The following is a 13,190-nucleotide window of genomic DNA, read 5'->3' on the forward strand; positions in this document are numbered from 1 at the left end:
AGACACCTTCTCAGGATTCACTGCAATGCCCTTGGCAGAGATGATATGACCAAGATAAAGAACCTCATCAAGCCAAAATTCGCACTTGGAGAACTTGGCGTAGAACTTGTGTTCCCTTAGCTTGTCGAGTACCAAACACAAGTGCTTGGCATGATCTTCCTTGTTCTTCGAGAAAACCAGAATGTCATCGAGATAGACCAAAACGAAGTCATTGGTGTAGGCGTTGAAGATGAAGTTCATCATGCGAGAGAAAGTCGGAGGAGCGTTGACGAGGCCAAAAGACATGACGGTGTATTCATATGAACCATAGCTTGTCCTGAAGGCCGTCTTGGGAATATCTTGCTCACGGATTTGAATCTGATGATAACCCATACGGAGATCAAGCTTGGAGAATACTTGGGCACCCTTGAGTTGTTCGAACAGCTCGTTGATGTTGGGAAGTGGGTATTTGTTCTTGATGGTCTTCTTGTTCAATGGACAGTAGTCAACACAAAGTCGGTCCGTTCCATCCTTCTTCTTCACAAAAAGAACACCACAAACCCACGGAGAAGAACTAGGCCGGATGAGACCCATTCTTTCTTGAATATCGAGTTGCTTCTTCAGCTCCTTCAACTCTTCAGGTCCGAGCTTGTAAGGACGCTTGCACACAGGTTCCGTGCCAGGCTCAAGATCAATAACGAATTCAACTGGACGGGTCAGAGGCATTCCTGGAAGCTCTTCTGGAAAGACGTCTTGATATTCGCAAACGACTGGAATTTGCGAGATAGCATCCAGTTCACGCTTCTCATTGAGAGAAAACAGACGGATAGTATTATCCCGAGCGGTAAAGACAATTACATCCTCAGACGAATGAGTCAATTGAATCTACCTAGCTGCCCAATCAAGATGCGCCTTGTGCTTAGAAAGCCAATCCATCCCGAGAATAAGATCAATATCCGAGTTACCCAGAACCACTGGAGAAGAAAGAAACTTGTAGTCGCCCAACGTGATAGAGATATCGGGAGCAACCAAACTAGAAGTCAAAAGCTTGCCGGGAGAAACAACTTGCATGACTTTGGGCATGATCTCAGTATCAACATTGTGCTTCGATGCAAAAGGGCATGACAAGAAAGAATGCGATGCACCAGTATCAAAAAGTACTTTTGCAGGAACATCGTTAACAGGAAGGTTACCCATGATGACATCTGACGAGTCCTCTGCCTGAGCTGCATTCATCAAATTGACCTTGGCGTGCTTGGGGTTATGCTTGACCACAGCTGTACTTGCCGATCTCACAGGAGGAGGAGGAAGACGCCTCTGGTTGAGACACTTGTTGGCATAGTGACCCTTCTGTTGGCACTTGATGCACGTGACCTCTGAAAGTGGACGGTGATACGGAGCACTCGATCTTGGAGCTTGAGACGAAGTCTTGTTCTGAAAGCCAGGGTTGGGTGGGTGGGAAGATCCACTGCCACCTTTGCTCTTCTGCTGATACGGCTGACGGAACGGAGGAGGAGGAAGCCAATACTTCTGCTGCTTGGCCACTTGAGTAGAGGAAGAAGGAGTAGCATCTCTGACTCGCTTCTTGGAAGCATCACACCTCAGTTGAGAGGCCTCTTTCTTCAATGCCATGTTGTAGAACTCATCGTACCTCAAGGGATCAAAGACAACAAGAGCGAGCTGGATTTCTTCTCTAAGACCACCCCTGAACTGGTATATCATGCTCTTCTCATCAGGGGCGTCCTGCTTGGCAAAGCGGGCGAGCTTCTGAAACAACTTGTTGTAGTCATAGACAGACAAAGAGCCTTGCTTCAGGTTGCGGAATTCCTCACGCTTGCTTTCAACCACGCTCTGAGGAATATGATGATCTTTGAAGTCTTGACGGAATTCATCCCAAGTAATCACACGTCCACCTCTGGAGTCCTTGTATTGCTGGAACCATTCTGCAGCTTGATCTTTGAGTTGGAAGGAAGCGAACTTGACGAAGTCCTCAGGCCTGACGTTACTGCACTCAAATGCTTGCACATATCCACGAGCCAATCGTCAGCATCAGTTGCCTCAACACAATTGCTGAAAGTCTTTGGCCCGTTAGCAAGGAACTGGTTGAGTGTTGCAAAGTGATTCTGATTGTTGCCTTGGTTCCCTTGGTTGCCTTGATTGCGCTCTTGGAGAATTTGCATGATCAACTGTGTGTTTGCATTAGTTGCGGCCATCACAGCTTGCCATGCCTCCGGAGGAGGTGGAGGTGGTGGCGGATCTTGATTTTTATTCTGACTGGTGCTCTTAGCGGGATCCATCCTGAAGAGGTTGACCACCGTTAGCACATAGAAAGATAAAATGAAGCTGAATCCAACGGAATGAAAATTGCAACATAAAGTCTTCACATCCGAACAAAATGAACGAATGCATTCCTCTTGAAATGGTCACATATCCATAAATTGAGAAGCCACTTAGAATTTAGGTAGAGAAATAAATCAACAAGGTACGGATCAAGAACAAATACTCGGTAAGAAATCCCAATCTCAAACCAAATATCCATGGAAGAAGAACTAGAGCTACAAGAATTCCCACCTATGAAACTCCCGAACCTTTCCGGTTATGCAATCAGGTGTTGGGGATACAGGGGAAGCATAATATCTCACCCAAATCTAGCAAATCCTACATCCAGCTGTATCCATCCTTCAACACATAACCGAGAAAAACTTCGGAAACCATCTACCTCAACCTTCGAAAAGCATCCGTTATACTAGTTATGGCGATACTCCCGAACTCCCGCCCTAGTACTGGGTGGTGTCGAGGTTATCTCACCAATGAACTGCATAAAAGAGATTTTCGATGTCGGCGTACTAGACTCAGGTATTCCAGAACTGCAACGATAAAATTATGACGACAACACCTCAGAGCTCAACTCCCCGGGACACTTCCACAAAACCCCTGACAGGAGGCACCAAGACAATGTTCTCGTCATAAAACCATCGGAACGATTCCAAGATACTCGCGTGATCCTAAATTTTTTTTAGTGAAATTTGAGAAGAGAAGAGTCAAAACTCTACGTCAGGATGCCTTACCAGAGTGATGAGAAGACTGGGGAGTAAAAAGAATTCCTAAACTCTCTGATATATAATTCCTAAATGACTCAAAACATTTTTCTAGACACAACTCGACCGCTAATAACGATCAAGCAATGGGGCTCCTAAGGTCGGGGAAGGCTCTGATTACCAAGTTATAACACCCTCGATGCGACTATAGCTCCCACGTGTCGAGGCATGACTTAGAGACATAATCGCATTGAAGGCATATGTCGCAAGTTAGGCAATCATCACAACATCCCATGTAATATATATATGATAAAAGGGGAGATAACATAGTTGGCTTACACTGGCCACGTCAATCAAGTACATAAATAACATTACATCATCCAAACACTCATGGCCCGACTACGGCGCCAAAATAAAAGATAACCCAACATGTGACACGGTCCCGATCGCCCCCAAATGGGCACCACTACTGATCATCAGGGAAAGAAACATAGTATCGTTGAGAGTCCTCGTCGAACTCCCACTTGAGCTCAAGCGCGTCACCTGGAGCAGAATCATCAGGCCCTGCATCTGGTGTAATAGTAATCTATGAGCCATAGGGACTCAGCAATCTCGCACCCTCGCGATCAAGACTATTTAAGCTTATAGGTAAGGCAAGGTAAAAAATGTGGAGCTGCAGCAAGCGACTAGCATATATGGTGGCTATCCTGTTCGCAAAAGAGAGCGAGAAGAGGAGGCAAGGCGCGATCAAGAAACTAGAGGACAACCTGCGCAAGCATTACTCCAACACCGTGTTCACTTCCCGGACTCCGCCGAGAAGAGACCATCACGGTAACTCACACTGTTGATTCATTTTAATTAAGTTAAGGTTCAAGTTATCTACAACGAGTAAAACCAACCCTCAAGTTGCCCCGAGGTGGCCCCGCAGTCTACTCGGTCGGACCAACACTCAGAGGAGCACTAGCCCGGGGGGGGGGGGGGTTAAATAAAAAGACCCTCGGGCTCCGGAAACCCAAGGGAAAAAGAGCCTAGGTGGAAAATGGTAAAACCAAGGTTGGTCATTGCTGGAAAAGCTTTAATCAAGGAGAACTATCAAGGGGTTCCCATTATAACCCAACCGTGTAAGGAACGCAAAATCCAGGAACATAACACCGATATGACAGAAACTAGGGCGGCAAGAGTGGAACAAAACACTAGGCGAGAGGCCGAGCCTTCCACCCTTTACCAAGTATATAGATGCATTAAGATAACATGGCAATATAATGATATCCCAACAAGTAAATAATGTTCCAACAAGGAACGGTCTTCAATCTTCACCTGCAACTAGCAACGCTATAAGAGGGGCTGAGCAAAGCGGTAAGATAGCAAATCAACGGTTTGCTAGGACATGGTGGGTTAGAGGTTTGACATGGCAATTTGGGAGGCTTGAAAGCAAGTGGTAGGCATCGTAGCATTGGCATAGCAAAAGAGCGAGAATCTAGCAAAGCAACGATAGTAGTGATTTCGAGGGTATGATCATCTTGCCTGCAAAGTTGTCAGAGTTGACTGGATCCTCGAAAGCAAACTCAACGGTTTCCTCGTTAGCGAACTCGTCTCCCGGCTCTACCCAAATAATACAAACAAGCAAACGGAACACAATCAACCACGGCAAAAGTCAAACAACATGATGCAAGGATGGTATGCTATGTGGGATGCGATGCGGGATGCATATGCAAGATTTGACAAGGAATGCATGAACCTGGCCTCAACTTGGAAATCCAAGTGTGCCACTGGAAAGATGAGATGAAATCGCTTGAAAACGATATAAAGAACGCCAGAATCGGAGTTACGGTTTGGAAATGGCAAACAAGCATGGCAAAAATGCATATGGTAAACAGATCTCAGACTTAGTGAAATTAACACTTGTCTGGAATTTCAGATCAGGTAGCACACTTTGGAGCAACAAAACTGTATGCTCCAGGACCTGAACATGGCAAAGTAAAGCATGGCATGGAGCTACTCAAAGAGCTTAACAAAAGTCCCTTAGTGACCTTGAGCCAAAAGGGATCAGAAAATACATTTGCAAGCATGTGAACATGGCAAAAACATAATCAGTTCTCAGACTTAGTGGAAACTGGAGCATGCTGAAAACAGATATCAAGTAGGCATGTTTACGAGCTCGATGCAGTCACCACAGAGCAAGTCATGACAAACTAAGCATATATCCATCAAGAATATACAAAATTCAAGCTAGACATGGCAAGAACAATAACATAGCATGCACGGATCAACTACAACATCCTCGGCAAAATCGCTAACAAGTAGACAATCTGCCCAGATTCACGAAGTAGCAAAAGTAGAGCTCGATTGACTCAAGCTAGGGTGCTCCATAATTGTAAAAAAAGACATGGATGGATAGAGAACTACAAGATTAACAAAACATCCTTACTGATCATCCTCAAAAGAGGTACGGATCACTAGGAAACAACATGAACATATGGCCATATGAGATAAACAGCTCAAGGACTTAGTGGAAATGCTAAGTCCCTGAAATCAGCATTACCAAGTGCCTCACTTTGCAAGCTTGTGCTAGTCACCACACACATCACAAAAATACATGGGTTGCACCTCTGGAAAGATGGCAAAACCCATAACAAAACATATGTAGAGCTCATGGGCATATCATGCACACAATAATCATGGCAAAAATGACAAATAACTAAATGGAGCAGCAGATCTGACAATTATCTCAAGTAGCACTCTTCTAAGAGCATTTCGGGCATCAAGATGAAGTCAAATGAAAATAATGCAATGGAATGAAATGATTTAATCTCTGAGACGAACATTTTGATATGCTATATGCCCAAAACGGAGCTACGGATGCAAAGTTACGATGCGATGAACAGGAGCAAATGAACTAGGGTTTTGGGGGTAAAAGTCAACCCAGACGAGATCCAGATCTGGATCTGGCACGTTTCCCGAGGATGGCCGGAGTGAGTTCGCCAGAGTTTGCCAGCCGGAATTGGGGAAGCTCGCCGGAGAGGTTCTCGGGGCCGCGGGGAGGAGGAGAGGCCGGAGATGGTGGCGGTGGCGGCGGCCGGCGGGATGGGGCGGCGAGGAGGACGCCGGAAATCGGGGCGGAGGCGGCACCGGCAACCGGGAGGCGACGGCGGCGCGGCGAGGCGCTCCGGGCGAAGGTGGCGGCGCGAGGTAGCGGATGCGGCGGCGCGGCGCGGGGCGCCTCTGGCCCGGGCGCGGCGCGAGCGGGCCGGCCACGGGCCCGGCGGGCTTCGGCGGCAAAGGGGGGCTCGGCGCCCATGTGGCGCTTGCTGATAGGTCCGGCGGAGTGGGCGGACGCGTCTGGTTGCGGCCGGACGTGTCCGATGGCGGCGGAGCTGATTTTTAGGGTTAGGGAGAGAGGAGATCCGGGAATTTCGAGGAGGGGGTCTATATATAGAGGTAGAGGGAGCTAGGAGAGTCCAAATGAGGTGCGGTTTTCGGCCACGCGATCGTGATGAAACGCTCTAGATGATGGAGAGGGTTTAGGTGGGTTTTGGGCCAAATTGGAGGGGTGTTGGGCTGCAATACACACGAAGCCTTTTCGGTCCCTCGGTTAACCGTTGGAGTATCAAACGAAGTCCAAATGGTACGAAACTTGACAGGCGGTCTACCGGTAGTAATCCAAGGCCGCTTGGCAAGTCTCGGTCCAATCCGGAAATGTTTAATCCCCACACACGAAAGAAAGGTAAAAAATGACCACCGGAGGAAAACGAAGCGCCGAAATGCAAAACGGACAACGGGGAAAATGCTCGAATACATGAGATAAACACGTATGAAAAAGCAATGCACATGATGCCATGATAAGAGATGCATGACAATGATAACAACACACAGAGACAAAAACCTGAACCCAAGAAAATAAAATAACTTACGGCCGGAAACGGCAAGAGTTGGAGTACATATTGGGAAAGTCATATCTGGGGTGTTACATATGGCCTCTATGAGTATACCGTTATGTCATTCTGCCTTACAACACCCCAGCCTTCTTCATGCATATGATGAATAAGGTGTTTATGGACTTCTTGGACAAATTTGTGGTGGTGTTCATTGATGACATCCTCATTTACTCAAAAAGCAAAGACGAACACAAGGACCACCTCCAAGCAGTTTTGAAGAGGCTCCGCGATCATCAGCTTTATGCCAAGTTCAGCAAATGTGAGTTTTGGCTCAAGCAAGTTGTATTTTTAGGGCATGTTCTCTTGGCAGAAGGAATAGCCGTGGATCCAAGCAAGGTAAAAGATGTGCTTGATTGGTCCGCACCCACAATAGTCTCAGAAATCCGAAGTTTCCTTGGACTAGCCGGATATTATCGCCGTTTTATTGAAGGATTCTCCAAGATTACCAAGCCCACGATGGAGCTCCTAAAGAAGGATAAGAAGTTTGAATGGACTGATGACTGCGAACAGAGTTTCAATGAGCTGAAAATCAGACTGACGTCAGCACCAGTATTGACTCTTCCCGACGTCTACCGCAGTTTTGATGTCTACTATGACGCCTCCAGAAAAGGCCTTGGATGCGTACTTATGCAAGATGGCAAGGTTGTGACTTATACATCTCGACAACTACATCCACACAAGGGAAATTATCCCACTCATGATTTGGAATTGGCTGCGGTGGTGCACGCTTTGAAGATTTGGAGACACTATCTTATTGGAAAGAGGTGCCAGATATTTACCGACCACAAGAGTCTCAAGTATATATTCACTCAGCCCGATTAGAACCTTCGTCTGCGAAGATGGCTCGAGTTGGTTAAGGATTATGACCTCAGTCTAAATTAACACCCGACAAAGCTAATGTGGTTGCTGACGCTCTTAGCCGTAAACCGGCCAACCTGAATGCTCTAATGGAATCTTTGCCTCCTGAGCTTTACTAAGAAATTGCTCAGCTCAATTTGGTAATCATGGATGCAAGTCTTGCCAGTATATTGGAAGTTGCTCCTGCACTCAAAGAAGAAATTCACAGTGCTCAAGCAAATGACAAATCATTGCAATTATATGCCAAGCATATGAAAGAGGGACAGACACATGACTTCTCTAGAGATCAGCAAGGTATGCTAAGGTTCCGAGGAAGGATTTGCGTACCAAGCCAAGAAGGTATGAGGAAGAAGATATTGGTAGAAGCACATGAATCGCCCTACTCAATTCACGCAGGTTGCACTAAAATGTACGAAGACCTTCGTCAGGTATTCTGGTGGAATGGAATGAAGAACGTCATCGCTTACTTTGTGGCTTGTTGTGATATATGATGTCGGCGTACTGGGAACCAGGGTACCCAGACTTGCCTGTCTGCAGCCCACGTCGCGTTCCTGGTACGGCCCGGTAGTGCCCAGCTGATCGACCGTCTGCTGAAGACCCTCGCGAGGGGGCCAGCCCTCGTGAGGAGAACGACCAAGACCCCCTCAGGGAGGGGCCTCACCTAGGCTGCTCCGGAGGGGCGACGAAGACCTCTCCCTAGAGTGGCCTCAGCTAGGCTGCTTCGGGGCGGAGATCTCAAGGCAAGGGCTGCCTCAGGAGGAGGCAGTGACGCAAGCCATGACGAACCGTGCTACCGGGCGCCAGCGCACGCAAGTGGTCGCAATTTCGATATCGGTGCAAAGGAGACCGCACAGGCGCAGGTTCCCGAGGGGCGAGACAAAGGTTTCCCCTTTGGTGCAACAAGACCGAAGACCGCACGGACGGCAGGAAGGATGTCATCGCCGAGCCCACCACCGCGTCACCACCTGCCCTCTTTGCAGGCGAAGACCACCTTTTGTGAGGATAGGAGCGTCCTTGTGTTCCCACTCAAATGGCTGTTGTGGGATTCCCTTCCCGCCTTAACATTTCAGGGGGAAGAGGACCCTGGCCGCCTATATAAGTAGCTAGGGTTCCATCATAGAGAGCATGGACCCATTGGGACTTAGACTAGCAAAGGAGCAAGAACATCCGCCTCCTCACCCTTCTTGAGCTCGCCTCCTGAGCTCAGGAAACCACTGTACTTGTTCATACTCGAGCCCTCGCGAGGCCAATCCACTAAAGCAGGGCGTAGGGTTTTACACCGCAAGGTGGCCTGAACCTGGGTAAACTCTTGTGTGCTCTACTTGTTTGCTTGCTTGCATTCCATTTCCACCACCAGGAGAAGAGCGAGGCGCTAGGTAGACGTGTAGTGGGAGAGATCTTCGTCACGCCCATGTGTTCGAATCTTAAGGGTTCTGCGGAGCCCGAAATCCGACATTTGGCGCGCCAGGTAGGTGGCGTGTCGAAATCTCGCTTCTCCGACGACCTCGCTCCGTTCTTCTCCGTCGACCTCATTTCACCGCCATGGTGGACACTCGCCAAGCACGCGCCGCTCTCCGCGCCACCAACGTCGCTCAGACGGCGCCCGCGGGTAACGGCGCACCACTCCGCCCCAACTTGCCGTCGCCAACGCGGCCACGGACCCAGCCGTTCACGAGCAGCAGGACTCATCGCTGCCATTGTCCATGCGGCGCGAAGGCCACACGGCGACCCCATCACCTTCGCCGGTCTTGACGTCGTCCTCGCTGGTCCGCCACAGGCCGGTCTACCAGCAGCCTGCGCTACTAATGGCGCGGGAGCTCCTACGCTACTGCCCGGAGGACGACCTCTACGACGAGTGGCTCCACCGCATCACCGAGCTTGTCAACGCTGCCGGAGAGGCGCCCGCACCGACCCATTCCTCTCGTCCTCCGTCGCCCATGGCAGGGAATGAGGACCACGGCGCTCCGCCCCCATATCCACCGCGCGGCACCGGCTAGGGGCTCAGGCGCGAGGCTCCACGGTGCGAACAGCCCCGCAGGGCCCCCGCGCATGACGAGGAGAGCTGCCAGGTGGTCCCGCGCTCCCAGGAAGAAGCGCGCGTGCTCCCCGCTCAGCAGCACCAGAACCGCGTCCCACAAGAGGTGGTGGTGCCCTCACCCCAAGAGCCAGCACCGCAGGCGCAGGGGGCGCCAGCAATCATGAGCGTGGCTGGATGCCGCGCCCTAGCTCCTGAGCTAGGACGCCTCGTCTGGCCCGGCAAGTTCAAGCCAGATCTGCCTCCGCGTTACGACGGCACCGCCGACCCGGCAGAGTTCCTCCAGCTCTACGAGCTCAGCATCGAGGCAACGAACGGCACCGAGCAGGTCATGGCGAATTGGTTCCCCATGGCCCTCAAGGACGATGTGCGCTCCTGGCTCCTGAACCTTCCTCCAGGATCCATCTCCTCCTAGGAGGAGCTTCACGATACCTTCATCGCCAACTTCCAAGGTACCCGCGACCGAGCTCCAGCGGCCGCAGACCTGCGCCGCGTGAAGCAGCAGCCTGGGGAGGCCCTGCAGAAGTACATCCAACGCTTCAACACCGTGCGCCTCAAGATCCCCAGGTTCTCTGACGAGGCCATCATCTCGGCGTTCTCCGACGATGTCCGTGACGTCAGGATGAAGGAAGAGCTTGCCATCCACGAGGACCTGTGCACGGCCCTCGAGATGTTCAATCTCGCGGCGAAGTGCGCCAGGGCAGAGGAAGGCCGCCTCTCCCTCATGGAACTGCATGAGGGGAGGCCGGCGACAAGAAGACCAAGGCCACGGAAGCAAAGCACAAGGGACCACCCGTGCTGGCCGTGGAACTAGAAGTGAAGCGCGGCTGCGGCTACAACGACCCTCCAAGAGATAACCGTCCGTACTGCGTCTTCCATGATGTCCATAGCCATAACACCAACGACTTCCAAGAGCTTAGGGCGATGCACGGCGGGCGCGTCGGGCAGCGCCCTGAGTGCATCAACCGTGCCTACGGCCGCGGAGGAGGCCGTGGCAGAGGACGCTGGGACGGTAGGAACTCGCGCCAAGGATGGCGCAATCAGCCTCGTGAAGACTGTTGGCAGGAGCAGCCTCGTGACGCCCCCTGGCGTAACCAGCCTTGTGAGGGTCGCCCTCAGGGCAACGCCTACCTGCCTCAGCTGCCGCCACCGCCAAGAAGGAACGATGACGACCGCTAGTGAGATGAAGCGAGGGGCTTCCAGGAGCCACGCAGGGTCGCGTTCATCCTGGGAGGAGCCCACGCTCCGGCTTCTCACCGCATCTTCAAGCAGTTCGCTCGTGAGGTGAACACGGCGCTCCCCAGGCCCGACGCCGCGCGCAACCTCAGGTGGGCCAAGCAGATCATCACCTTCGACCCCAAGGATCAGCTCAGGTGCACCGCCGCGCCGGGCACTCTCCCGATGCTCTGCACCCCGACCATCAGTAACGTCCGCATGACCAAGACCCTCATCGACGGTGGGGCAGGGCTCAACGTCCTCTCCGTCCAGATCTTCGAGACTCTTCAAGAACCTTACGATCAGCTGCACCCGACCAAGCCATTTTACGGAGTCACAGATGGCTCCACCCTCCCGATGGGGCAGGTCCGCCTCCCCGTCAACTTCGGCGACTGAGGGATGTTGGAAATATGCCCTAGAGGCAATAATAAAAGCATTATTATTATATTTCTTTGTTCATGATAATTGTCTTTATTCATGCTATAACTGTATTATCCGGAAATCGTAATACACGTGTGAATACATAGACCATAATATGTCCCTAGTAAGCCTCTAGTTGACTAGCTCGTTGATCAACAGATAGTCATGATTTCCCGGCTATGGACATTGGATGTCATTGATAACGGGATCACGTCATTAGGAGAATGATGTGATGGACAAGACCCAATCCTAAGCATAGCACAAAGATCGTGTAGTTCATTTGCTAGAGCTTTTTCCAATGTCAAGTATCTTTTCCTTTGACCATGAGATCGTGTAACTCCCGGATACCGTAGGAATGCTTTGGGTGTATCAAACGTCACAACGTAACTGGGTGACTATAAAGGTGCATTACAGGTATCTCCGAAAGTGTCTGTTGGGTTGACACGGATCGAGACTGGGATTTGTCACTCCATATAACGGAGAGGTATCACTGGGCCCACTCGGTAATGCATCATCATTATGAGCTCAAGGTGACCAAGTGGTTGGTCACGGGATCATGCATTACGGTACGAGTAAAGTGACTTGCCGGTAACGAGATTGAACAAGGTATTGGGATACCGACGATCGAGTCTCGGGCAAGTAACATACCGATTGACAAAGGGAATTGTATACGGGCTTGATTAATCCTCGACATCGTGGTTCATCCGATGAGATCATCGTGGAGCATGTGGGAGCCATCATGGGTATCCAGATCCCGCTGTTGGTTATTGACCGGAGAGTCGTCTCGGTCATGTATGCTTGTCTCCCGAACCCGTAGGGTCTACACACTTAAGGTTCGGTGACGCTAGGGTTATGAAGATATGAATATGCAGTAACCCGAATGTTGTTCGGAGTCCCGGATGAGATCCGGGACGTCACGAGGAGTTCCGGAATGGTCCGGAGGTAAAGAATTATATATAGGAAGTGCTGTTTCGGCCATCGGGACAAGTTTCGGGGTTATCGGTATTGTACCGGGACCACCGGAGGGGTCCCGGGGGCCCACCGGGTGGGGCCACCTGTCCGGGGGGCCACATGGGCTGTAGGGGGTGCGCCTTGGCCTTCATGGGCCAAGGGCACCAGCCCTACTAGGCCCATGCGCCTAGGGTTTCCACCACGGAGGAGTCCAAGTGGTGGAAGGCACCCCGAGGTGCCTTGGGGGGGAGGGAATCCTTCCCCTGGCCGCCGCACCAAGGAGATTAGATCTCCTGGGCTGGCGCACCACCCCCCCTTGGTCCTCCTATATATAGTTGAGGAGAGGAGGGATTTCATACCTCAGCCTTTGGTGCTTCCTCTCTCCCCGTTACGTCTCTCTCTCGTAGTATAGGCGAAGCCCTGCTACTGTGACGCCCTGCATCCACCACCACGCCGTCGTGCTACTGGATCTTCATCAACCTCTCTTCCCCCCTTGCTGGATCAAGAAAGGAGGAGACGTCATCCGTTCCGTACGTGTGTTGAACGCGGAGGCACCGTCCGTTCGGTGCTTGATCATCGGTGATTTGAATCACGTCGTGTTCGACTACATCATCCCCGTTCTTTGAACGCTTCCGCTCGCGATCTACAAGGTACGTAGATGCATCTAATCACTCGTTGCTACATGAACTCCTAGATGGATCTTGGTGAAACGAGTAGGAAAATTTTTGTTTTCTGCAACGTTCCCCTACAGTGGCATCA

Source organism: Triticum urartu, chromosome 6A (assembly GCF_056163025.1).
Source record: "Triticum urartu cultivar PI428250 chromosome 6A, HENAU_Tu73, whole genome shotgun sequence".
NCBI classification, from domain to species: Eukaryota; Viridiplantae; Streptophyta; class Magnoliopsida; order Poales; family Poaceae; genus Triticum; species Triticum urartu.